The sequence below is a fragment of the Grampus griseus genome, assembly GCF_964374135.1.
Source record: "Grampus griseus genome assembly, chromosome: 15".
NCBI classification, from domain to species: domain Eukaryota; kingdom Metazoa; phylum Chordata; class Mammalia; order Artiodactyla; family Delphinidae; genus Grampus; species Grampus griseus.
In genome coordinates, this window is record NC_139009.1 from 34157979 (window position 1) to 34181760 (window position 23782).

The 23782-nt window shown below is 43.1% G+C and overlaps 1 long non-coding RNA gene across 1 annotated transcript in view; it reads left to right on the forward strand.

Annotated features, from left to right (window-relative positions):
* Nucleotides 1-10113: 10113 nt before the first annotated feature.
* Nucleotides 10114-23782, forward strand: part of LOC309834017 — a 159448-nt gene continuing 145779 nt past the window's right edge. Inside the window, exons 1-2 of the long non-coding RNA XR_014297830.1 lie at nucleotides 10114-10216; nucleotides 12240-12301. This is a non-coding gene — a long non-coding RNA (uncharacterized lncRNA). The remainder of the gene's footprint in view (nucleotides 10217-12239; nucleotides 12302-23782) is intronic.

Here is a 23782-nt window from a genome sequence, read left to right on the forward strand (position 1 = left end):
AGATTTGTGCTTGAAACTGGAGGCAGAGTTGGCTTCCCCCAAAGTCTGTGGCCATGGGGGTGGAGTGGGATATTCACATAAAACTCTGCCTCATGACTGGGAGGTGGGAAATGATGCTTGGAAGGTAGTGAACCATGTCTACTACACCTGACTTACTAAGTTTTCTTTGACCCATTCCCCCCTCTACCTTCTAGTCCTATGTGTCTAGTGGTTATTATTTATTTATTTATTTATTTTGCGGTACGCGGGCCTCTCACTGTTGTGGCCTCTCCTGTTGCGGAGCACAGGCTCCGGACGCGCAGGCTCAGCGGCCATGGCTCACGGGCCCAGCTGCTCCGCGGCATGTGGGATCTTCCCGGACCGGGGCACGAACCCGTGTCCCCTGCATTGGCAGGCGGACTCTCAACCACTGCGCCACCAGGGAAGCCTTATATATATATGTATATATTTTTTAAATTTATTTTTAATTTTATTTATTTTTGCCTGTGCTGGGTCTTCGTTGCTGTGCGTGGGCTTTCTCTAGCTGTGGTGAGCAAGGGCTACTCTTCGTTGCGATGCACGGGCTTCTCATTGTGGTGGCTTCTTTTGTTGCGGAGCATGGGCTGTAGGTGCGCAGGCTTCAGTAGTTGCAGCACACGGGCTCAGTAGTTGCGGCACAAGGGCCCTAGAGCACGCGGGCTCAATAGTTGTTGCTCGCAGGCTCTAGAGAGCAGGCTCAGTAGTTGTGGCGCACGGGCTTAGTTGCTCTGCGGCATGTGGGATCTCCCCTGACCAGGGATTGAACCCATGTCCCCTGCATTGGCAGGTGCATTCTTAACCACTGCACCACCAGGAAAGTCCTAGTGGTTATTTTTTAAATACATGCATGTCTGTAAACTTGTAATTTCTAATGTGTACTGTTAATAAGCATCTGTATCGACCCCTAGAACAAGTCAAGGACAAAAGAATCTGGGCAAGATTTAACTTCCTGCTGGAACTCCCTACTGGCAACTTCTATGTTGATATTGTTTAGATTATTATTTAAAAGTTTTATACAGGCAAGAGTTAGATGTTTTTATATGTTTTTCTAATGTATTAACCAATTATTAAGCTACTGTCTCTCAGCTCCAAACTCACTTTCTATACTCTGCATTATAATGCAGGGCCTGGGATTCTGCAAACTCCATTTATGCTTTGCCAGCTGGTTCTGTTACCCCTGCAAAGTGGAGGTAATAGAGGGAGACTGCAGGGATGGAGAAAGGAGAGGGGACTTGCTCTTTCCTGGTTGCTTCCTGTCTCCTGGCTGCCTGTGGCTCCTGGGCTCATCACCTTGGCTTCTTCCCCTGGCAATTTCTAAATCCAATTTGCAATTTTTCCAGTTCTCGCAGAATCAGCTTTAAAGTGACCCCATCAGAGTTACCAGTTCCAGAAGCTGGCATGCCCTGTCAGAGGTCTGAGTTTCAATTCTGCAGAAGTCATCCTCCACTTTCCAAGGTTTAGTAATTCACCTTCTTCTTTGGTTCCCTCAGCCCTAGCGGGTATAACTGCTTCTTACAGTTGCTACTTCTGTGATACTGCAGATTTTTTTTTGACTTTTCAGTTACTAGTTAACAACTTTAAACCTAGTTAACAGTTCTCTGTATTACATTCTCTTTGTTAAACAACTGGCATGATTTCTGTCTCCTAATATACTTTTATAAGCTTAATTCTCTGTATTAAAAGATTTCTTTATGGTTGTGATTTGCAACTCAGGGAGGGTTAGGTTCTAAAATCGGGGCATCAAATAATAAAACGGATATACCCTCCAATATACTACTTCTCTAATGTGATCATAGTTGGCTGTTGGCCCTGGGATGGAGCCAGTAACTGCAGCTAAGACCCCACTGGACAGGGCAGGGCAGGGCAGCTGAGAAGAACGCCCTGCAACTGCATGCTGGTCACTGTCAGCTTTTCAGGGCTCTCTGCAAATAGAGCAGGAAGTTTATGTCTCCCTGTCACCTCACAGGTGGAAAGTCCTCAGGGAGACATTCACAGGCCAGCTCTGCTATGAGCTTTCAGTTTGGCTTATATGTCTGCTACATTTCCATTTTTTTCTGGCTCCAGGGCCAGTGAGCTCTCACCCCTCCCTTCCCTCCCTCCTTCCTCCCGTGGAGATAATATTCTTTAGCTTGCTGGTCTTCTTTTCCCTCTTTGCCAGGGGCCATGAATGCTACTTCCCTTCAAATCACTCTGTGTTAGACACTTCCACTGCCCTCTTACCGCATCCCCCAACATCCTGTGGCATCCCCCTCATTCTTCCTAGCACGGATCTCACATGCCTTGGACAGGAGTGGACATATGTGGGCTCTTATGAGTCCAGGGCTGTGTGGACAGTGGCTAAGCTTGGCATTTCTTGTAGCCCAGGTGTCATGGCGGAATTCATACCTGCTACCTACAGATGAGGAAACTGAGAAATATCAGTCACTCCTACAGCTTAATTTAAAAAATGATCAAAAAAAAATGATCAAAACCCAAAAAACAAAAAAGACAAAAATAAAACAACAAAATGATGGGTGAAAGATCTGAACAAACATTTCACAAAGATTCACAGATAGCCAACAAGCACGTCAAAAAATGCTCAACACCGTTAGTCATCAGGGATATATAAGTTAAACCTACAAGGAGATACTATTACACACCCAGTAGAATGCCTAAAATTAAAAAGACTGCGAACACCAAGTGTTGACAAGGTTACAGAGCAATTGGAATGATCAGCATTGCTGGTGGGAGTATAAAATGGCAAAACTACTTTGGAAATAAGGGTTTGGCAGTTTCTTACAAAACTAAACATAGAACTTCATCAAAATTAAAAACTTTTGTGCACCAAAGGACACTGTCAAGAGACTGAAAAGGCAACCCACAAAATGGGTCAAATATTTGTAAATAATATATCTAGTAAGGGATTAGTATTCAGAATATACAAAGAACTCATAAAATTCAACAACAAAAAAACAAGCAACTTAATTAAAATTGGGCAAAAGATTTTGAATAGACATTTACCCAAAGAAGATACACGAACGGTCAATAAGCACATGAAAAGATGCTCAACATCACTAATTATTAAGAAAATGAAGATAAAAACCACAATGAGATAGTACTTCACACCTGTTAGGATGACTATTACTAAAAAGAACCCCAAACAAACTGAAAATAAGTGTTGGTAAAGATGTGGATAAATTGGAATCCTTGTGCTTTACTGGTGGGAGTGTAAAACAGTGCAGCTGTTGTGAAACGCAGTATGATGGTTCCTCAAAAAATTAAACAGAATCACCATATGATGTGGCAATCCACTTTTGGGTATATATCCAAGAGAAGTGAAAGCACGACCTTGAACAGATATTTGTGCACCCATCTTCATAGCAGCATAATTCACAATAGCCAAAAGACGGAAGCAACCTAAGTGTCTATTGACTGATGAATGGATAAAAAAATGTGGTGTATACATACAATAGAAAAGGAATGAAATTTTGACACATGCTGCAACATGGATAAACCTTGAAAACATTATGCTACCTGAAATAAGCCAGACACAAAAGGATAAATGCTGGATTATTCCACTTATATGAGGTACCTAGAATAGTCAAACTTGTAGAAACAGAAAGTAGAATAAAGGTTACCAGAGGCTGAGGGAAGGGGGATGGAGAGTTTATTGTTTAATTGGTACTGATTTTCAGTTTGGGATGATGAAAAAGTTCTAGAGATGGATAGTGGTAACAGTTGCACAACAATATAAATGTACTTAATGCCACTGAATTGTACACTTTTTCTTTGGCTGCACTACCCAGCAGTCCCACTCCTGTATTTACTGAAAAGAAATTAAAACAAAAGGACTTGTAAAAGAGTGCTCCTAGCAGCTTTGTTTATAATAGCTCCAAACAGGAAATAACCCAAGATGTCCATTAATAGGAGAACGGCTAAGCAACTGCGGTGTATACATGTAAAGAAATATTATTGAAGCCACTCAGTCAGTTGTTGGCTAAACAGAGATATGAACAAAGGTTGTTTTACTCCAGTTCCTTATCTTTCTTCAACCGCACAGGGTGAGTTTTCCTACTCACTCCAAAATTTTGACCTAAGGACAGCCCTGAATGTTACTGAAACTCCAGAGTTCCATAGGTGCCTCTGCTAAGACTCTTCCTTCCTCCTCTCAAAGGGAAGACCCCATCATTATCTGTGCTTAGTCTCTAAGACCTGTCATCCTGTACCCCATCTTCTCAGCAGGAGGGCTTTGGGCATTTATTTGGGTGCCCCAGCATACCTGGATCCCAGTTTTCATCTCTCTAGGGGTCGTAGTTCTATCTGGTCTTTCCCATATTTCAAGTTAGAACACTTTGGCCACCATCATGTGGGGTCTCTGTGAGCCCTGATTAGTGCCTCTCTTGAGGGTGACCCCTCATGGGTCTCTTTCTCCAAGGCGAACTGAGCACTGTACTCTGGAAGGGCATGAACTCCTGAGTCTTACCATCTGTATTTGAAAACTGGTCCTACCACTTACTTAGGTAACCCCACTGTGCCTCAGTTTCCTCATCTGTAAAAGAAAATACTACTACTACTTACTTCATAGGGTTGGCATGAGGATTAAATTAGTTAATAAGGTGTAAAGTTCTTAGAACCGTGCCAGGCACATGGTAAGTGCTGTGTAAGTGCGTTATTTTTTACCCACCTACCCCCATGTTCTCCATATTCTTTGAAAGATTTTGTTCTCATATGACAAGTGAAAGAAATAATTAGGATCCAGCCAGGATCCAGTCAGGAAGCGGAAACCACACCAGTACTTTGAACAGGGAAAATTCAACATGAAGAACTGTTGACAACCAGTTAACGGGGACTACCTACTAAGAGGGGTCAACGGGACTCTAAGGGACACAGGAATAACGGATAAAGGGAGCAGCCACTACCTCCAGAGGTGACACAGAAAACCCACGGAAGGATAAACTCGCTCCCTGCCACAGCTGAGGCTCAGAACTCACGGGTGGGGGCGTGGCGGGAGAAGTTTGCTGAGGAGCTGCAGGCTGGGGCTGGCGAGCAGGAAACGGTGATGGCCGAGCCTGACCGGAAGCGGCAGCTGTGCAGTAGAAGCCGGAAGCAACGCCCTGGCAAGAGGGGAGAAGGCCCTTCAGTGTTCTGCGGACGCCTCCCCCTGACGCGGCGCGAGCGTGGTGCTGGCTGGCACGATCGCAGGGCAGGGCAGAGACGGTGTACTTGGAGCTGAAGAAGCACCAAGTTCACAACAGGCGCACACCCCGTCAACGTCCTCATAATTAAACGACGTTTAACTGGGAGTGGTTCCTGTTTATGTTTCATGTGCTGATAGCGGTACGAAGGGGGCTGTGGTTAGGGCAGTCCCGTGCTCCCGGCGGTCCGCTGTAGTCACTAGTCGTGCCCGTTGAGCCCGTATTATTACAGCCACTCACCCCTACGCCCCTCTCTCTCAGAAATGTCCCTGTTGGGAGGATGAAGTGTGTGGTCACGTAGACAATAGTATTCCCACGGATAGTCGCCAGAGACACAATAAATACACACAAACAAACTTGCTTGAAGACAGCCCAGGTGTGGAGAAGCCACAAGATTCAGGGAGAAGACAAGGGCACTGAGGTGAGCGTGGCGGCCTGATTCCCCCTTGCAGCGCTGGCCGGTTTGGAGGTGGCAGAAACTGAGGCTGAAAGAGCCGAACCAAAAGCAATAGTTCTCAAGGGTAATATGTGATTTTAAAAATGTACATCTGAGTCTGTCTAAAAGAGCTCTTTTAATAAGCATAAAGTAAGTCTGACATGCAAGCACAGTGTCATTGTTAAAACGGCAGCATCTTTCTTATCGCTACGTAAAGTGATGGCACATTTTACAGGTCATGGCCACTTAGGTTTGATGAAATACAGTCTATTTGTTCCTACGGTATACTTGTTCCCACGTACAGTGTCTCTATAGGAGAGATTCCTAGAAGTGGAACTGCTGGGTAAAAGGTCATATATTTGATAGATTCTACTAAACTGACTTAAAAACAAACAAACAAAAACCCTGAACAGTGTCCATTTCCTCACACTCTCCTCAACACTGAACGTTACCAATCTTTAAGACTTTTTCTCCTCTGACAGGCTCTCACCATGTCCTCACTTCAGCTTCAGTCCAGAGTGAAGGGAATCTGTGATTCCCAAAGTATCATCATGTTCCACTCCTATGTGTAATTGGTTCAAATCTGCATCATACTTTCCTAGAGTTTGGGCCTTAAGACCTACGCATCTTTCTCCTCCTAAGGAAAAATAAAGGGTCATTTCTCCACGTGGTGCTGGTGAGGATCATGGACTATTAGGATAGGAAGGGATCTCAGACACTGCCAAATCCTAGGAGTTCTGAAAGACATTCAAGACGGTCTTCACTGTTACAGGTGGCAGAGTATCTTTTCAATTTCTACTTAGAAAAGTAATAATTAAAATAATTCTTCAGACAACCTCTTGCCCCATCAACATGCGATCACTTGGGGAGCGTCTCAGTGCCTGTTGACCAGCACCTGCAGTGGTCCCTGCATACAAGAAGTGTGCGTGTGACTCAGCTGAAGAGGTGGGTCGTAGGTGACTTGTGACTCCTCTACAGCAACTTTTAAAAGTCATATACTGCTTCATATACAGCCATAATGGAACGCTGGCTAAACACATAAAAAGTTTGCTGAAATAAAGTAAAAGAAGACCATATACTGAAAATTCTACAAATTTGGTTCAAGATGATATTCATTTACTAAACGTGCAAATTGCATTCTGCTAATCAAAATATCTTGTATGTCAGAAACAAAAGCCCAAAAGAGAAAATATAGTGATCATTATATCCAATTTGGTCTTTCGTTATTAGGGATGAAGACCAACCATACCCTCTTCATGTTATTTGCAGAATGGTGCTTACATATAGCAGCCAGAACCCTTCTGTTTTAGCTCATCATTTAGACACAAAACCATGAAAGGAATAAAAATAAAGCAGTTTTTTAAAGTGCAAAAAGCACAAATTCTAAACATTCGTTTAGGAAAGCAGTTTGTGTCTATTTTTGATGCTACAATGAGTCATTAAATTTCATACATTTTAATATACATTTGTCCTAAGACCAATATGATATATGTTCTTTTAAAAGTTATTGTTAACAAAGCATGCTTTTCCCTTACATAATTAAAGTAAATTAAACATTTTGCATTACATGGTAAATGGAAGAAGGTTGAGACTAGTCTTATTACAGTATGGGTATTACTCAAGATTATTTTAACATTATACATATATCTAAAATAGGTTTTATTTTAAAAATCACTTCTTTATTACACATCACACAAATTATTAAATGCTTAAATAACTGCAAGTTGTTATCAAGAGTATACATGGTAAAAGGCATTCTCCAGTTAAGCTAGAAAGCTCTTATCTGGTCTAGATCCCTCAGTTTATAAATGAGGAAACTGAGGCCCAGAAAGGGTAAGAGATTTACTTAAGGTCACAGAGCCAGGGAGGGCCTCAGACTCACTCTTAGTTCTTTGCTCTTCAGGGTGAGTGTGTATGAGGTTAAGTGATTTGAAGTTCTCAGTATACTTGTTCTTGCTGAAAAATCTCTCTGGTGGCAGAGATTCTGACACTGCCCCCTCTAGGTTCAACATTGCCCTCACTCCTCCCTTAGAGCCCCAATTTCCTTGGGGACTAAGCTATTTTAGTTCCCAAAGGCTGTATCAGATGCTGCCTTCCCTTCCCATGCAACCAGGGTCAGTCAGTATCTGCTGAACCAATACTGTTAAGGAGTAAGTCCATGAAAGCGGAGAGTGGGAAGGGAAGCTGGACCACCAGGGGCCATTTTTTTTTTTTTTTTTTCAGGGGCCATGTTTGCTGCTTATAGTTCACCAGGCAGATTCTACCTGAGGGATTCAGGAGGGAGAAAGAGCAGACTCGGCAGATGCTACTGGATTTGAGAAGACGCTGTGTATGAGTCTACAACTTACTTTCTTGTCTTTCAGGAAATTAACCCCTTTCAATTTAGGGGGAAAAATTATTCCCACCTGGGGGCAAATCATGCATTTACTTTTGGAACTTGTTCCATCTTTTGGGAGGGACTTATTTCAAAGGCTCACTCTCTGCTGCCCTTGATTTACCAAGGACTTGCCAAAGCACGCTCCAAGGAGCCCTAATCCTGGTGTGTTGTAAACAGCTCTGCATCCCACCATCTGCCTAGTACCTGATGGGATCTTGCAAGGGTGTTGACCATCCCCCTTCTGAGCTCTTGCTCTGGATGTGTGTCTCTCACAGTTTACAAACCACCAGGAGAGGCTCGCCTATCTCCTTTCTCTGGGTGCACAACCCAGTCTGTACAAAGCAATGAACTTCCTGAAAACACCTTCAGGAGGCCTCTGCCTTAAACAGAACCTGTGCTTGTCTCATCATCTGCCTGATCTCTCTAATCTCTTCTGCTCCAATTTCAAGGCTCTTCTACAATCGTACTCTCGACCTCATCCCCTGAACACAACCTGTTAATGTGGGTTAGTCACCATCAAGGTGATTATGCATGATCTTTATTCTGCCCCCATCACTTGCTCATACTGGTTCTGAAATCTATTGACATGGTGCTCTGTTGTTTACTCTTCTGGCTCTCCCAGGAAAGCAGAGGTCACCGGAACAGGGTGACCAACATGCCAACAGAGGCCCAGGAGACAATCGACTGATGCAACGCCAGAGGAAGAGAGGGAGGGGGGAGGGGGGCATTTTGTGGAGGAGGCTACAGCTACCCTCCCAGAGGGATGCAGGTTCCTAGCAGAGTTATCAGTCAAGGGCAGTAGGCACAGTGCCTAGAGCCCCCCAAATGTTTACATTTTAATTTTTTTTGAAATCATAAATATAATAATGAATGTAACAATAAATCCAGCCTGGATTATATTTGTGGTTTGTAGTAGCAAAATATAATTTTAAAAAATTTTTGTTGTTTTGATGGACAAAGTGGCCCACGAAGACAAAAGTGTGTAAGGCACAGGACAGTCATAATTCGGCCCTGGGTACGGTTTACACTTTCTGGTTTTAAAAAAAGAAATGGATATCCAGATATTTGTAGGGGACCTCTTGTTTTTAAATATTAGGAACTCGCTTTAAAATTAAACAAAACATACACGTCGTGGCCCAACAAAACACGTGGAGCTTAGCTTGCACCCTCTTGAAGGCCTGGGCTATCACCGTGTCCCCAGAATGCCCGTGGTTGGACACGATCCGAGCACCCCGCTCAGGATGTAAGAAGGGGCAGGAGAAAGCCTTCGGGTCAGGACAAGGGTCTGACGGTTAAATCTCTGCCCGGTCCGGTCTTGGAAGCTCGGTCGCCACTCCGGCCCACGCGCTCCCTGGCTGCCCCACCGGCAGGCGCGGGCTTTGCTCATTCACGGGTTTTCCCGCTCCTGCCGACTTCCAGGGCGGCGCGGGGGGTAGGGGGGTGGGCTCCTCCAGCTCACCGGTCACGCGGGGGCGCGGGTCAGAGGCGACAGTCCAGGGCATCTCCTCGCTCGGCCCCACCCCTCGGAACAAGGCCCGCCCGCCGGCCGCAGCCCGGTTCCCGGACTAGGCCTGCTTCTCGCGGGGCCTGCTCCTGGGAAGCGAAACTCCACACTGAGGGCGCGGAGGTGGTTTCAGACCGCAGCGCCCGGGCTCCTCCTCCCGCGCTACCCAGGGAGGCGGGCTGTGCTCTTTTCAAGGTCCCGCCAAAGGGCCCCGCCCTCCCGGAGGGAGACCTAGCAGCCTTCCCTCCTACACTAGGCCGGGGACCGCCGGACCGGAAGCTGCGGGGTCTCGGGGCCCCGGTTCGTTCTCGCCTAGCCGCAAGCCGCGGGTGCGCATGCTCCGCGAAGGCCCGCACAGGGCCCGGGTGAACCCTGATAGAGCCATCGCGAGGCGGGGTAAGCGGAGCTCCAGTGGCGCAATCGGTTAGCGCGCGGTACTTATACAGCAGTACATGCAGAGCAATGCCGAGGTTGTGAGTTCGAGCCTCACCTGGAGCACGACCCTTTTGGATACCCGCACCCCCCTTTTACCCCCTTGCTCAAGGGAACGAGTCAGTCTCTCTTTAGTCTCCTCAGTTCCTGTCTCTCACTGCTCTGCTTGCACGTCCTGCTTCGCTGCAGGCAGGAAGCCGCTCTCCTTGGCGCCTCACTCGCTTTCCAAGCTACTTGTTGCCCCCGCGCAGTGCACCGTCCAGCCGCCCGAACCCGTACGTTTACCTGCTGCTCCCTCTTCCTAGGCATTTCCTTTAACGGCAGTCCCGGGTCCCGGTACCGGGGATGAGGACGGGAAGTCCCGGGGCGCTGCACCGGTGATGGGACCCTACCTGGGCCTCGTCATCGAAAATTCCAGGCGCCCTCTCTACGGGGCGTGCCCGAGTTCCCGGCGCCGGTTCCCTGCTGCTGCCCCTCACCCAGGGCCGGGAGCGGCGTGGTGAGCGCTGGCTGTCGGGGCCCGAGCGGGGCGACCGCTCCCGCGAGCTGGGGCCCGAGGCCCAGCGCAGGGCCTCAAGTGAAGCAGTCGCTCTCCTCCTTTTTAACTATGGGTTGGCCAAAAAGTTCGTTCGGGTTCTTCCGTAACATCGTTACCAAAACCGCGAACGAAAACCCGAACGAACTTTTTGGCCAACTCAATGCTGATAACTGGTCGTTGCCGCCTTCCCCCGATCTGCAGAACCCCTAGACCGCGGGCCCCTCTCCCTTACCCAGGCCTCCAGGCCTCCCTGGGCGGATTTGCAGTTTGGGAAAAGTGCCTGGGCGTTTCCCTCCCCCTATCTGTGCCCCTGCTCCCCGGTGTCAGTCAGGAGTGGTGGAATTCGCTGGCAGACGGGAGAACAGACGTTTTCTAGGGATATCCTTTCCGGCCTGCTGCACACCCCAGGTTCAGAAGTACCCCCGGGGAGCAGGAAATATGCCAGCTGGGTTTTGAAATCTTCCAGCACGCGAACATTCTGAGGCAGGGGGGCCGCTTTGTCAGGGAGTGGACGGATGCCCCACATCCTCAGGAGGTGGGGTGAAGTAGGGAGCAAGCTTAGTTGGGATGAGAGGCCTCCCGGACGTGTTCTCCCGAAAGAGTGGTTTCAGCTGTTTTTATGGGCGTGCTAGGAGTTAACTCCTGGGATGGAAATACTACCAGGAGCGGTGAGAAGCAAGACCTAGAAAGCTCGGAGGTAGTAGGTGGAAGGTGGAGCTCTTGTCTGTCTCCTCGGCTGCTAATCCCAGCCCCAGATTCCGAAAGGGGAGCCCCATGCCTCCTGAAATGTGAGAAAATCCTTCCACCTCACCCAACCTGGCTGCCAGTTCCTCGCTGAACCGGATCTTTTCGCTCACAGGCTCATCCTCAGCAGATGGTTGAGTGCTCCCCTTTAGAATTCTAGCCAGCCTGGAAGCAAACGTCTATCCCCAACCCCCACCAAAAAAAGTTTGCTTAATTTTTTTTAAAAAACAGGTTTATCGAGATATAATTTATATACCCTACAATTCACCCATTTAAAATGTACAATTCAACGAATTTTAGTACATTTACAGATATGTGCAACCATCACCACAGTCAATTTTAGAACATTTTCATCAACTCAATAGAAAATCCTGTATCCTTTAGCTATCACCTCACCCTACCCCTAAATAACCACTAATCTACTTTCTGTATCTACATTTACCTATTCTGGACTTTCATATGAATGGAATCATGTAATATGCGGTCTTTTGTGACTGGCTTCTTTCAGTTATCCTAATGTTTTCAAGATTCATCCACATCCTACCTTGTATTGGTGCTTCATTTCTTTTTTACGGCTGAATAATATTCCGTTATATGGATTCTTCCCAATTTTGAACAATGGAGAAAAGGTTGGCATTTTAAACACATTTGCTGAAAACTGCTTTTTATAAGGGAATTAATTTTAAAATGTACAAAGCATAAAAACAGTCACCCTTGCCAAGTGTATGTTTTTAACCTTAAGAGGTTATCACTGCAAGAACTGGTAAGATATTTCCAAGAGCTCAGCCAAGAGCTGAGCACGGAGCAGTTTCCTCACGTGGACAGAAATGCATGAATGAAAGGTCATTCTGCCCAACTCCCTATCCATGTTGGAGTCCCTTCTGCAAAACCCTAGCTCCTATTTGAAAAGTTCTAGCATCAAAATGTCATTTCTTCACAAGATGATGCATTCCACTTTCTGTCAACTCTCATGGTTAGAACATTCTTCCTCTTAAATATTGTTTCTGTCCCTATAGGTTATTGCTGGAATGGTGGTGGTTTGGGGAACTCTTTTTTGGTGAGACGGTCAAGTGGGAAGGTAAGAAGCTAAATTATCAATAGTTGCCCTTGCTCTATTTAATCTGGAAATCACCAGATAGATTATTAGTGGATTATAAACAAACAAATAGACCACTGGCAGATTTGTAGATCAATGTCTTAATGTGAGGTTGATAGGATTTTTAAAGGGTGTGATGGGTGATAAAGATCAAATCAGAAAATTATGGGAACATGCTATAAAAACCATAAAGTACTCCATATACAGGTGTAAGGAGGTGACATTCCTATCACCACAAAACTAGTGGATTAGGCCTATATGCAATGTATGGTGGCTTTAAGGAGGAAGACGGGTAAATATGAGGTGGATGAACCCAGAAGGTAGGTTGAAGTTATAGCTGAACAGCTGTAGACGTCTAGCTGGAGACAAGCCTGACCTACCTACCCGCTGAAATCCGTTGAACTCTATTGAACTATGCACACAGGTTGACATTAGCTTTGTAGATGGCTTTGGATGGGCTTATTAAAACTGTGTGTGATACAATGCTGGAAGGGAGTGCAAATTCAGTAGAATTTCGAGGAAGAGTGGAGCCAATCCAGGGACAAATATTTCTGACAAATGACAAGATGCAATTTGATGGAGATAACTGTAAGCCTGTGTTCAGTTCTGAGTTCAGTGTGGGGCGTGCCTGGCTTGACAGCTGTTTGCATATAAAGGATCTGGGCATTTCGGATATGCACAACCTCAGTTGTCCTGGCCGTGTGATTCAACTGTTAAGAATGTCAGCCAATTATTAATGCATTACTATATAATGCATTACATGGTGTGGCGTCAGAGATCACAAAACAACAGTCTGTGGAACAAATCCAGCCTCCAGACAGGTTTTGTTTGGCTTTCTAGCACTGACTTGCAAGTGTTTAAATTTTTAAAAATTGTTTGCCTGCATATTGGGAGGTTTTACTGAAATGCCTAGATTTCAAGTTTCTAATGAAAAATTAGAAGACTTGGCCATCTCGGGCCCTTATTCCCACATGGCAACATTGGCTGCCCCCTTTGGATGGGCAGGTGATCTTTCGTTTGCCGTGGTCCTACCACTCTCCATTAATCCTCGCAGAGGTGGGTACCAGCTGCTTGCTTTGCTGTTTTCTTAACCCCTGACTCATTTCTCTCATTTGTGACCTACGTTGACTGTGTGGATCAAGGTAGGGAATACTCATGTTGAAGTCAGCCTGAGGGCTGTGATCTGGGTGAACACAGCCCATTTAAAATTCAACAAAACAAAACTCCAGTTCTTTGTTATGGAAAATTTCAAACATACCCAAAATAGAGAAAATAGTATATTTAACCACCCTGTATCCATCCATCACTACTTTCAAGAATTGTCAACGTTATTTCATCTATCTCGTTCCCACAACATTCTCCCCTACCCTAGCACTGTCACCAGAATATTTTAAAGGAAACCCCAGCTATGGTTTAATTTAACTTGTAAATACCTCAGTATGTATACCCAACAGGTAACCACTTTTAAAAAGAGCATAACCATAGTACCATTAGTACACCTAACAAGAGTAATAATAGAAACTCTGCATCATCTAACACCTCGTCTGTGTTCAAATGTCCACACTTATCTCTGAAAGATATTTTTATGGTTGGTTGGTTTGAATCGAGATCCAAACAAGGTCCATACATTACATTCGATCAATGTATCTTTTAAATTTCTTACCAATTACCCACTCCCTTTTTTGATATTTATTGATCTATAGAATCTCCCACAGGATTTGGCTAATTCCATCCTCAAGGAATCCTTTCACAAGTTCTTCAGTCCCCCCTGACAATTAGATCTAGAAGCTTGGTAATATTAAGATGCAATTTTTTCTTTTTGCAAAAATAGATTGTAGGTGGTACTATATACTATTGTATCACAAGAGAGAAAGTACATAATGTCTGGTTGTTCCACTTTTACTGATGTTAATTTTACTGGTGATTTCAGATGTGGTCAGCCTGGTCCATCCATTACAAAATGCCACATCAGCCTCTAACCTAACGGTTTTAGCATCTGTTGATGCTCCTTGTCTAGATTTATTATTGTATTAAGGATTACTCAACAAGGGTTTTCTAATTCAATTATTCCTTCTGTATTTATAACTGTCATTCTTAAAAACCCCCTTTTTCCATCGACTTTTTGGTTTTCCTAAAGCACAATTCACATAGAAAAGACCAGGTAATATTCCTGGACTCTTTTCCTTTTTCTGCTAGTCTTTAGAATAATGAATTGATGCTCTAACAACTCCCAAAGGTGACCAGTTAGTTTTTTTAAATTTTACAGCTTTTTTTTTTAAAGTATTTGACATACAATGAACTGCCTGAATGATGCTGAGTAGCTTTTCTAGTGCTTATTAGATATTCAGATATCTTCTTCGGTGAATTGTCCATTCAAATCTTTTGTCTGTCTTTTATTGGGTTGTTTGTCTTTTCATTATTGAGTTATAAGAGTTTTTGTCTATTCTAGATATAATTCCTATGTTGGAGATATGTTTTGTAAATAATTTCTCCTGGTTTGTGGTTTGAATTTTCATTTTCTTAACGGTGTCTGTTGAAAAGCAAACTTTTAAATTTTGATAAAGTTCAATTTATAAAATTTTTTTCCATTATGGATGATACTTTTGGTGTTATATCTAAGAAATTTTTGCCTAACCCAATGTCACCAAGATTTTATTCTGTGTTTTAGCTCTTACATTTAGGAGTTAACTTTTGTATATGATGTGAGTTAGAGGTCTAAATTTTTCTTTTTTTGTATGTGGATATCCAATTCTGGCACCATTTGTTGAAAAGCCTATCCTTTCCTGATTGAATTGCCTTGACACATTGTCAAAAATGAATTGACCTTAGCTGTGTTGGTCTTTTGTTGGACTCTCATTCTATTCTGTTGAGCTATATGTCAGTGTGGTGTTATGTGTGGATTACTATAATCATATAATTTGTATGAATCATGATTCAATTATATGATTATAGTAATCCACACATAATGCTATATATATATGTATATATATATAAATAAACTTTAGGGTCAGTTTGCCAATTTCTATGAAAATATCCTGGGATTTTTACAAGAATTCTGTTGAAGGTATTGATCCACTTGAGGAGAATTGCCTCTTTAACAATATTGACTCTTCTGATGCTATAAGCAAGTTATACATGTCTCCACTTATTTAGGGCTTTAATTTCTTTAAGCAATGTTTTGTTGTTTTCAGTATTGAAATGTTGTATTATTTCTTCCTTAAATATTTGGCAGGATTCACTGGTGAAGCACTGTGGGCCTGCAGTTTTCTTTGTAGGAAGTTTTCTCTTTAAAACCCTCCAAACTGAATTTCTTTAATAGATTTGGGGGCTATGCAAGTTACCTATTTATTCTTGAGTGAGCTTTGGTACTTTGTGTCTTTCAAGAAATTTGTGTATTTCGTTAAAGTTATTGAATTTATTAGCATAAAGTTATTCATAATATTCCCTTCTTGTCTGTAGGATCTGTAGTGCTTTCCCCTCTAATTTCTGATATTGGTAATTTATGGTTCCCTCCCCACCCCGATCAGTCTCAGAAGATGTTTTCCACTTTTATTTATCTTTTCAAATATCTAGTTTTGGGTTTCATTGGTTTTTCTTTATTGTCTTCCTGCTTTTCATCTGATTCTGATGCACTGGAGAATGTATACTGTGCTGCTGCTGGACAGTGTGCTCTGTCAATGTCAATTATATCAAGTTGGTTTATAGGGCTCTTCAAGCCTTCTATACCGTTGATTTTTCTGCCTGCTTGTTCTGTCTGTCACTGAGAGAAGGGCATGAAAATAACCGACTGCAATGATAGGTTTTTCTATCTTTTAGTTCTATCTTTTCCTCCTTCATGTTGCTGGAAGCTCTGTTATTGGCTGTATACATGTTTAGGACTGTTATGTTCTCTTTTTTTAAAAAAAATTATTTTTATTGGGCTTCCCTGGTGGCGAAGTGGTTGAGAGTCCGCCTGCCGATGCAGGGGGCACAGGTTCGTGCCCCGGAAGATCCCACATGCCACAGAGCGGCTGGGCCTGTGAGCCATGGCCACTGAGCCTGCGCGTCCGTAGCCTGTGCTCCACAACGGGAGAGGCCACAACAGTGAGAGGCCCGCATACTGAAAAAATAAAATTTTTATTTATTTATTTTTGGCTGTGTTGGGTCTTCGTTGCTGCGGGTGGGCTTTCTCTAGTTGCAGCGAGCAGGGGCCACTCTTTGTCGCGGTGCATGGCCTTCTCACTGCAGTAGCTTCTCTTGTTGCAGAGCACGGGCTCTAGGCATGCGGGCTTCAGTAGTTGTGGCACGTGGGCTCATTAGTTGTGGCTGGTGGCTTCTAGAGAGCAGGCTCAGTAGTTGTGGCACATGGGCTTAGTTGCTCCACGGCATGTGGGATCTTCCCAGACCAGGGCTTGAACCCATGTCCCCTGCACTGTCAGGCAGATTCTTAACCACTGTGCCGCCAGGGAAGCCCCTTAACTGTTACATTCCTTTAAATACTCTGTTTAATGAGTTGATTCCTTCTATTTAAAACTTTCATTGCACCCTTCCCTCCATACCTAGTCTTTTCATTCATTTGCTCTTAGCCTTCTTTCCCTTTTTTCTTCTAAATTTATTTTTATCTTCGCCTGTCTATTTTTTTCTTCTTTTTAACATAAACTGAAAAACTGAATTCTCTTTAAGTGTTTCTATGCTCCTTGCTGTCTGGTGGGCCCCTTGGGAGCAGAGGCAGGCAGCTGGGGTGGAGTTCATGCTGGGGGCGAGCCTGGTGGGGTGAGGATCGTTCCCCTCTTCTGTTGGTTTCCTGCCTTTCCCCACAGAGTCCTTGACAACCCCTGACCTTAATGATCCAGATGCCCCTCTTACTTCCCATAACACTAAGCCATCCATGATGACTACAGTTGAAACTCCAAGGAATATGGATCCCAGAGAAGAGCGGGCTGAAGACGGTTATATGACTTGCTTTCAGATATTCATGAAAGGAGTAGATATATTCAGTCTTGACCTAGAGGGAAGAACATGAACTTAGAACTACAGCCCACGGCGACTTCCCTGGTGGTCCAGTGGTTAAGACTCCATGCTCCCTATGCAGGGGGCCTGGGTTCCATCCCTGGTCAGGGAACTAGATCCTGCATGCCGCAACGAAGACCTGGGGCAGCCAAATTAATAAATAAGTAAATATTAAAAAACAAACCAAAAAACCCCCAAAAAAACTATAGCCCATGGGCGATGATGACAAGGAAACAAATTTACTTTTAAAATGATTAGCAGTGTTGAGAAATGGGATGGGTTGACTGGTGAAGGGGCGTGTTTCCCAACTTTAAAAGTGATTAAACTGAAGCTGTAATGTAGTAGAAGAGAATCTTGCATTGGTTGAGGGGTTGGTGAGGCTTCTTAGATCTCTTTTAATGCTACGATTCTTAGTTCTGTTTTCAGAAAAGAGACATTGTACCTTAGATTTTGTTATTATCTTCCCAGCTCCTATTTCCCCTTTCAGAGACGGACATGTGACTCAAAACCTACCAGAGTCCTTCCATGGGATGTTTCTATCTTGAGCTATCTGGGAGGAGACTTTTTTTCTTTCTGTTTAGAAACATAAAGAATATAAATCCAGAGCTTCCTGCAGCTTCCAGATATCTTTCTAGTTGAGCTATTTGGCCTGGGAGAACAAAGGCTACATTTAATGCGAAGCAGGGAGATAAAGAGGTCGGCAAGTGTTTGAGTCTCTGATTCTAAACGACTAGCTTCATCAGTTCTCTTTCTGTGGTTTGAATTTTCAAGCTAAAAAAATGCCCCTTTGGGGCTTCCCTGGTGGCGCAGTGGTTAAAAATCCGCCTGCCAATGCAGGGGACACGGGTTCAAGCCGGGTTCAAGCCCTGGTACAGGAAGATCCCACACACTGTGCAGCAACTAAGCTTGTTCGCCACAACTACTGAGCCTGCGCTCTAGAGCCCACGAGCCACAACTACTGAGCCCATGAGCCACAACTACTGAGCCCGCAAGCCACAACTACTGAAGCCCGTGCGCCTAGAGACTGTGCTCTGCAACAAGAGAAACCACCGCAATGAGAAGTTGCAGGTGCACTGCAACAAAGAGTAGCCCCTGCTTGCTGCAACTCCCACGCACAACAACGAAGACCCAATGCAGCCAAAAATAAATAAATAAAATAAATAAATTTATATATTAAAAAAAGTGCCCCTTTGCATTTGGCCAGTTAAGGGTTTCTCACTTGTAACCAAAAGGGGTCTCAACTTGTGCAACTGTTATTGTACAAAATATCATTTTACATCGATGACTGATTTTTCAAATTTCTTAATGAGTATTCCTTTAAGAAGGAAAAGGCAGTATCCAATCACTTAAACAAGCCTGGGGATAAAGTTAATAGATACTTCTCCATGCCTTTGTACAAAGCCCAGCCCTCCCCATCAGCACACTTGCCATCTCCACTTGAGTGACTCATCCAAAGCACAACACTTGATTTTTTTCCCCCTCCCAAACCTGCTTCTCCCCTCGTCTTTCCCATCCCACAAATGGTCCTTTCGTCCATTCACCTGGATTCTAAGTGAAAAGCTTAGGTGGCAGCTTTTATGGTCCCCTTTTGCTCCCCCCTAGATCTAATCCATCAAGTCCCGAGTCTCCCTCCAGTATGTATCCTGGACCCTGCCCTTCTCTCCATCCACAGTTTCTGTCATCTCCTGCTTGGACTCTGCAGGAGCCTCTGAACTGACTCCCTGTCTCCACTTCTCATCGCTCTCTTGTCTCTTCTTCACACAGAAGCCCAAATGGGCCTTTAATAACACAAATCAGATCCTGTCATTTCCTTGCTTAAAACCACTGACAGCTTTCCATTGCATACAGAATAAAATGCACAGGCCTGCAGTGGTGTCTGCACCAGCCCCTGCCCGCCTCTCCAACCTCAGCTCCTGTCACTCTACCCCTGCTTACTATGCTCCAGCCACCCTAGTCTTTCTATTCCTTGTTTCTGCCTCAGGCCCTTTGTAACAGCCATTCCTTCTCCTGGAACATCTTTGCCCAAATCTTAGGGGGCTGGCTCCTTAATTTTCAGGGCTCAGTCCGATATCACCTCCTCAGGGGTGCCTTTGGATATACTATAGTAGTATTTAGTACTATCAAAAATTACTGGTTAGATAGCCTCATCCACCAGAGGGCAGACAGCAGAAGCAAGAAGAACTACAATCCTGCAGCCTGTGGAACAAAAACCACATTCACAGAAAGATAGACAAGATGAAAAGGCGGAAGGCTATGTACCAGATGAAGGAAAAAGATAAAACCCCAGAAGAACAACTAAATGAAGTGGAGATAGGCAACCTTCCAGAAAAAGAATTCAGAATAATGATAGTCAAGATGATCCAGGACCTCGGAAAAAGAATGGAGGCAAAGATTGAGAAGATGCAAGAAATGTTTAACAAAGACCTAGAAGAATTAAAGAACAAACAAACAGAGATGAACAATATAATAACTGAAATGAAAACTACACTAGAAGGAATCAATAGCACAATAACTGAGGCAGAAGAACGGATAAGTGACCTGGAAGACAGAATGGTAGAATTCACTGCTGCAGAGCAGAATAAAGAAGAAAATATGAAAAGAAATGAAGACAGCCTAAGAGACCTCTGGGGCAACATTAAACGCAACAACATTCGCATTATAGGGGTCCCAGAAGGAGAAGAGAGAGAGAAAGGACCCGAGAAAATATTTCAAGAGATTATAGTCGAAAACTTCCCTAACATGGGAAAGAAAATAGCCACTCAAGTCCAGGAAGCACAGAGAGTCCCATACAGGATAAACCCAAGGAGAAACGTGATGAGACACATAGTAATCAAACTTGCAAAAATAAAGACAAAGAAAAATTATTGAAAGCAGCAAGAGAAAAATGACAAAGAACATACAAGGGAACTCCCATAAGGTTAACAGCTGATTTCTCAGCAGAAACTCTACAAGCCAGAAGGGAGTGGCATGATATACTTAAAGTGATGAAAGGGAAGAACCTACAACCAAGGTTTACTCTACCCGGCAAGGATCTCGTTTAGGTTCGATGGAGAAATCAAAAGCTTTACAGACAAGCAAAAGCTAAGAGAATTCAGCACCACCAAACCGGCTCTACAACAAATGCAAAAGGAACTTCTCTAAGTGGGAAACACAAGAGAAAAAAAGGACTAACAAAAACAAACCCAAAACAATTAAAAAATGGTCATAGGAATATACATATTGATAATTACCTTAAAGGTGAATGGATTAAATGCTCCAACCAAAAGACACAGGCTTGCTGAATGGATACAAAAACAAGACCCGTCTATGTGCTGTCTACAAGAGACCCACTTCAGACCTAGGGACACATACAGATTGAAAGTGAGGGGATGGAAAAAGATATTCCATGCAAATGGAAATCAAAAGAAAGTGGGAGTAGCAATACTCATATCAGTTAAAATAGACTTTAAAATAAAGAATGTTAGGGCTTCCCTGGTGGTGCAGGGGTTGAGAGTCCACCTGCCGATGCAGGGGACACGGGTTCGTGCCCCGGTCTGGGAAGATCCCACATGCCGCGGAGTGGCTGGGCTCGTGAGCCATGGCCGCTGAGCCTGCGCATCCAGAGCCTGTGCTCCGCAATGAGAGAGGCCACAACAGTGAGAGGCCCACGTACTGCAAAAAAAAATAAAAATAAAGAATGTTACAAGAGACAAGGAAGGACACTACATAATGATCAAGGGATCAATCCAAGAAGAATATACAATTATAAATATATATGCACCCAACATAGGAGCACCTCAATACATAACGCAACTGCTAACAGCTATAAAAGAGGAAATTGACAGTAACACAATAATGCTGGGGGACTTTAACACCTCACTTACACCAATGGACAGATAATCCAAAATGAAAATAAATAAGGAAACAGAAGCTTTAAATGACACAATAGACCAGATAGATTTAATTGATATTTATAGGACATTCCATCCAAAAACAGCAGATTACACTTTCTTCTCAAGTGCACACGGAACATCCTCCAGGATAGATCACATCTTGGGTCACAAATCAAGCCACAGTAAATTTAAGAAAATTGAAATCATATCAAACATCTTTTCTGACCACAACACTATGAGATTAGAAATCAATTACAGGGAAAAAAACGTAAAAAACACAAACACATGGAGGCTAAACAATACGTTACTAAATAACCAGAGATCACTGAAGAAATCAAAGAGGAAATCAAAAAATACCTAGAGAAAAATGACAGTGAAAACACAACGATCCAAAACCTATGGGATACAGCAAAAGCAGTTCTAAGAGGGAAGTTTACAGCTATACAAGCCTACCTCAAGAAACAAGGAAAATCTCAAATAAACAATCTAACCTTACACCTAAGGGACTAAAGAAAGAAGGAAAAACAAAACCCGAAGTTCGCAGAAGGAAAGAAATCATAAAGATCAGAGCAGAAATAAATGAAATAGAAACAAAGAACACAATAGCAAAGATCAATAAAACTAAAAGCTGGTTCTTTGAGAAGATAAACAAAATTGATAAACCATTAGCCAGACTCATCAAGCAAAAGAGGGAGAGGACTCAAATCAATAAAATTAGAAATGAAAAAGGAGAAGTTACAACAGACACCGCAGAAATACAAAGCATCCTAAGAGACTACTGCAAGCAACTCTATGCCAATAAAACAGACAACCTGGAAGAAATGGACAAATTCCTAGAAAGGTATAACCTTCCAAGACTTAACCAGGAAGAAATACAAAATAAGATCAGACCAATCACAAGTAATGAAATTGAAATTGTGATTAAAAATCTTCCAACAAACAAAAGTCCAGGACCAGATGGCTTCACAGGTGAATTCTATCAAAGGTTTAGAGAAGAGATAACACTCATCCTTCTCAAACTCTTCCAAAAAATTGTGGAGGAAGGAACACTCCCAAACTCATTCTATGAGGCCACCATCACCCTGATACCAAAACCACACAAAGATACTACAAAAAAAGAAAATTACAGACCAATATCACTGATGAACATAGATGCAAAAATCCTCAACAAAATACTAGCAAACAGAATCCAACAGCACATTAAAAGGATCATACACCATGATCAAGTGGGATTTATTGCAGGGATGCAAGAATTCTTCAATATATGTAAATCAATCAATGTGATAAACCATATTAACAAATTGAAGAATAAAAACCATATGATCATCTCAATAGATGCAGAAAAAGCTTATGACAAAATTTAACACCCATTTATGATAAAAACTCTCCAGAAGGTGGGCATAGAGGGAACCCACCTCAACATAATAAAGGCCATATACGACAAGCCCACAGCAAGCATCATTCTCAATGGTGAAAAACTGAAACCATTTCCTCTAAGGTCAGGAACAAGACAAGGATGTCCACTCTCACCACTATCATTCAACATAGTTTTGGGAGTCCTAGCCACGGCAATCAGAGAAGAAAAAGAAATAAAAGGAATACAAATTGGAAAAGAAGAAGTAAAACTGTCACTGTTTGCAGATGACATGATACTATACATAGAGAATCCTAAAGATGCCACCAGAAAACTACTAGAGCTAATCAATGAGTTTGGTAAAGTTGCAGGATACAAAATTAATGCACAGAAATCTCTTGCATTCCTATACACTAATGATGAAAAATCTGAAAGAGAAATTAAGGAAACACTCTCATTTACCATTGCAACAAGAAGAATAAAATACCTAGGAATAAACCTACCTAGGGAGACAAAAGACCTGTATGCAGAAAACTATAAGACACTGATGAAAGAAATTAAAGATGATACCAAAAGATGGAGAGATATACCACGTTCTTGGATTGGAAGAATCAATATTGTGAAAATGACTCTACTACCCAAAGCAATCTACTGATTCAATGCAATCTCTATCAGATTACCAGTGGCATTTTTTATGGAACTGGAGCAAAAAATCTTAAAATTTGTATGGAGACACAAAAGACCCCGAATAGCCAAAGCAGTCTTGAGGGAAAAAAACAGAGCTGGAGGAATCAGACTCCCTGACTTCAGACACTTACTACAAAGCTACAATAATCAAGACAATATGGTAGTGGCACAAAAACAGAAACATAGATCAATGGAACAAGATAGAAAGCCCAGAGATAAACCCACGCACCTATGGTCAACTAATCTATGACAAAGGAGGCAAGGATATACAATGGAGAAAAGACAGTCTCTTCAATAAGTGGTGCTGGGAAAACTGGACAGCCACATGTAAAGAAATGAAATTAGAACACTCCCTAACACCATACACAAAAATAAACTCAAAATGGATTAGAGGCCTAAATGTAAGACCAGACACTATAAAACTCTTAGAGGAAAACATAGGAAGAACACTCTTTGACATAAATCACAGCAAGATGGTTTTTTTTTTTTTAGCAAGATCTTTTTTGATCCACCTCCTAGAGTAATGGAAATAAAAACAAAAATAAACAAATGGGACCTAAT